General features: G+C 40.8%; 1 non-coding gene across 1 annotated transcript; it reads right to left on the minus strand.

The window, feature by feature from the left end:
- Positions 1-3443: 3443 nt before the first annotated feature.
- On the minus strand, positions 3444-3516 carry TRNAE-UUC. The gene has a single exon. It is a non-coding gene; the product is annotated as a tRNA-Glu (tRNA).
- Between the last annotated feature and the right edge of the window lie 987 nt (positions 3517-4503).

A 4503-nucleotide genomic window follows, 5' to 3' on the forward strand; every position in this document is an offset into this window, starting at 1 on the left:
TGTTTATGTTTTATTGTTGGAGGAGGTAATGATTAAGAGGACGTGACTGCCAACTGTCCCTCAAGCTGAACTGGGGCATCCAGAGGCTCCTTACCCCCTTCCCTGTCCTTGCAATGCACACTCCACCCCATGTTCCCACAGTGGGAGTTACTCCAAGGACGAGAGTAAGGTGCTGCTGAGATCCTCTGGACTGTGTAAGTGACTGAACCCAGTTAAGGCCTCTATACAATTTTTTAAGATTCTGGTGGGTAGGTGCAGAGATTTACTCATCTTGTGGATGCCCAACACAAGCTCGTGAAGTATAAGTTCCCTTGCTTATAAAAACTCCCACCTACCAATCTGGAGTGACCTGCCTCTGTTTTTGGCCTCTCTTTGCCCTCCATGTACAGAGGCCAGTTTGCAAACTAACGTTTATTAAAGTCAACTCTGATCAGAATTCTTCTGATCGGAAATAAGTGGAAAATATTTTTTTCTTAGGTCCAGAGACCATCAGTAGGGTTTTAAAAGTCTTAAAAAAATTTTTATGCTGAAATAATTATAGCTTTACAGAAAGTTGCAAAAACAGATGAGTCTCATGCACCTTCACCCAGTTTCCCCCAACGGTTACTTCTTAACAGAATTATAGTACAATATCAATACCAGGAATTTGCCATCATTCCCAATGTGTTGTGTAGTTCCATGTCATTTGATTACACGTGAAGGTTTGTATAATCATCACTGCAATCAAGATATAGAGCTATTCCATCATCACAAAAATCTCCCTGGTGCCTTTATAGTCATACTCACCCATTCTTCCCCTGCATCCCTAACACTTGGCAACCACTAATCTATTTTCCATCTCTACAGGTTTGTTACTTACAGAATGTTATATAAATGGAATCACATAGTACTGATCTTTTGAGATGGGCTTTTCACTCAGCATAATGCCCTTGAGTCCCATTTAAGCTGCTGTATGCATCAATAGTCTGTCTTTTTAGTGCTGAGTATTCCAGCAATAAATATGGCATGATATGGATGTGTCATAATTTGTTTAATCATTCATCTACTGAGGGAAATTTTGGTTGTTTCCATTTCTTAATTGTTACAAATAAAACTGCTATTAACAACTGTGTATAGGTTTTTGTGTGGGCATAAGTGTTTATTTTTCTGGGATAAATGCCCAAGAGGGCAATTGCAGGGTCATATGATAAGTATATGTTTAGTTTTTAAAGAAACTGCCGAACTATTTTCCAGAGTAGCTGCACCATTTTATGAGGAACATATGAGACAAGGTAATTTTTAAAAGGGTCATCTCTGCTTAAGAATACCTTTTAAGCTGAGAAGGGCTGTAGCAACACGTTCCTAAACAACTTACTGGCTCTTTTTCCCCTATGGCATTTGGCTGCCAAAGCATCCCCCTTTCTTTGTGTGTGTGTGTGTGTGTGTGTGTGTTTCTCTTTACTGCAATTGGGCTTATTCTTAATATATAGTGAAAAAATAGACTGCTCACTGCCGGGAGCAAACCTCTTAGCTTTATGTTTATCAGGCAAAGGTGAATCAGGTGTGCTGTAATAAAAACTCTGCCTGGGTGTAACTGAGGGTTTCCCAGTTGTTCAGTCTCCTAGCCTCTGCTTTCTCAGTGTCTTGCTACAGTTAACCTGTCCACACCCAGGACCTAGGTTTGTCATTTTGGTCCTCTGTTTGTACTGGCATATGTTTAAATGCTATCTCAAGTAACAGAGAGTCCCTGGCTGGTTTGGTTTTGCACTAGCTTCCAACTTCTGCCAAAGTCCTAGCACTTCTCACTGAGTTAGACTCATGGCTCACTTGTTCACTTCACTCAAGTCTCAGCTCAAATGGCACCTCATCTGAGAGGTCTTCTCTGGCGGCCTGACCTGGCTGCATTTTTCCTCATAGTATATATAATCACCTGACATGGTATGTATGTATTTGTTGTGCTAATGGTCTCACTTTGTTAGAAGGTAAGCTACCTGAGGGCAGGGACTCTGTGTGACTTCACAACCCTGAGACAGTGCCTGGCACATCACAAATACCCGACAATAGGTGAAGAATGGATAAATCAATAGAAATTTTACGATGGTTTCCTAACTGATCTTCTCATGTCCACTCTCTTGCTTCTACAATTTGTCTTTCACTCAAAGAACTAAAGATATCCTCCAAAGACACTGAGCTGACTAGAATCAGCTCACCTCAAAACTTTAAATGGTCCTTCGTCGCTTATTGAGTAAAGCCCAGACTCTTTTAGAGTAGCAACTAAGCTCTCCACAATTTATCTTCCAGAAGACTTTCTGGCACCACATATGATTATTTTCCTCTATTTTACAGTCCAGCCTCACCAGTTCATTCACTTTTTTTGACTACGCCAGGCACTTTTACGTCAATAAAATTTTAGTCTTCTTTTTTTCTTGTTCTGTTCTCAGTCAATTTAATAGTCAAAGTCAAGGTGTTTTTCCCCCCATTCATGTAGGAATTTTGAGTTATAACTTTCATTTGCTTTGTGACAACATTTTTGGGGGTAAGTTTCCTTCATATTCTTTCTTAGTGGGTTTTTCTCCTGTCTGGAGACTGTGCTTACATATGCTGTTCGAATGTTTGAATATGCTGGTGCTTCCAGACTAGCCATTAGCAAGATTCCTATAGAGTGAGGGGAGGACCCAGGGTAATTTGCCAGATTCCTCTGCTCAAATTCTCCCTCTTCTGATGCTTCAGTGTTGGACTATTTCTGCAAAAACATGGTTCCACTGTGTAGCTCCACCTCCTTTGGCTCCGATAAGTGTAGGACTACTGCCAGCATTGAGCTTCCCTGGCTATTATTAATGAGAACTTGGCATCTGCCTTCCACATAACTCTTTCTCTTAAAAAGTGGTGTTCTCTGAGTTTAGTCACCTCAGTCCTTGCTGGGCCCTTTCTGTGTTTCTTCCCTCTGTCTTCTCCAGCTAGTGCCCTCTGTTCCACCTCAGGCCTGCTCATGGCATTCCCCGTCAGGGCAAGACCTCGCTTTCCAAGAGTAAATGTTGCTGTCGGTGTCTGAGATGAGCCACTGCCAGGACCCTCTCCATCCCATTCTTTTCCACAGTACGACTGCATCAATGTTGCTTCGTAGGTAGGTCCTTCACGTCTCTGATGTCTTGACCACACCTTGATGTAATTTGGAATTTCCGTGTCATTCATTTTGCTGAGAATGTAGTGGGTACTTTTTGTTGCAGCTGATGTTGTTGTCTTCTTATTGCTCCAGGAGGAAAAGTGAGAAGATTCAAAACTCTGCTGCAGCCATTCTCCTACCCAGTTCATCCAATTTACAGGTCTATGCTTTAGTCTAAGATTCATGTCCTTTTTACTAATTGGGAGTAATAGGTCCTTTCAAGACTGGAGTTTTATGGTGTTTTTATTTTTTTTTTAATTTTATTTATTTTGGCCACATGGCGCAGCTTGTGGGATCTTAGTTCCCTGACCAGGGATTGAACCTGGGTCCACAGCAGTGAAAGTGCAGAGTCCTAACCACTGGACCACCAGGGAATTCCCTATGGTGTTTTCTTGTTTTTCATTTTGTTTGGAATTATTTTTATTTTTTTATTTTTTATTTTTTTTAAAAAAAGTTTATTTATTTATTTATTTTTGGCTGTGTTGGGTCTTCGTTTCTGTGCTAGGGCTTTCCCTAGTTGCGGCGACCGGGCATCACTCTTCATCGCAGTGCGGGCCTCTCACTATCGCGGCCTCTCTTGTTGCAGAGCACAGGCTCCAGATGCGCAGGCTCAGTAATTGTGCCTCACGGGCCTAGTTGCTCTGCGGCATGTGGGATCTTCCCAGACCAGGGCTCAAACCCGTGTGCCCTGCATTGGCAGGCAGATTCTCAACCACTGCGCCACCAGGGAAGCCCTGGAATTATTTTTATTTTTAAAATTTTTATTGGAGTATAGTTGATTTACAATGTTGTGTTAGTTTCAGGTGTACAGCAAAGTGAATCTGTTATATATATACATATGTCCACTCTTTTTTACATTCTTTTCCCATATAGACCATTACAGAGTATTTAAATATACTACTTTGGTAGAATAAAATCTAACAACTCCATAGCTGTTCTCAATATTTCTTTGAACTGTTAGTAGCCTATGAAACATTAAAGTCCAGAAACATCTCATATGTATTTGCCTCTCTCTCTTATCTGTCTACCTACCTATTTCTCTATTCTATGTACTTCAAACAATATTTGTTGTTTTCTAGGCATTCATCCAAAATACAAAGGCACATACGTATGCACTAGAACTATGCAACATGCTATAGCAAACCAGAGAAAGGACCTGTGATTTCTAGATAAATAAATGACTGAGCTTTATGGAGGCAATATTAAAAATTAAATTTGACTATTAGGTGGCTGGAATGGGAACAAGGAAAGAAGACTGAAACCACATTAACATAAAAGTGTGTGGCATGGTTAGAAAAAGTGAGTGAACCAGTGTGGCTGGATTGGAAGACGGAGGAAAAAATATATATCATGTCAGAATG

Source organism: Balaenoptera musculus, chromosome 5, assembly GCF_009873245.2.
Source record: "Balaenoptera musculus isolate JJ_BM4_2016_0621 chromosome 5, mBalMus1.pri.v3, whole genome shotgun sequence".
NCBI lineage: Eukaryota > Metazoa > Chordata > Mammalia > Artiodactyla > Balaenopteridae > Balaenoptera > Balaenoptera musculus.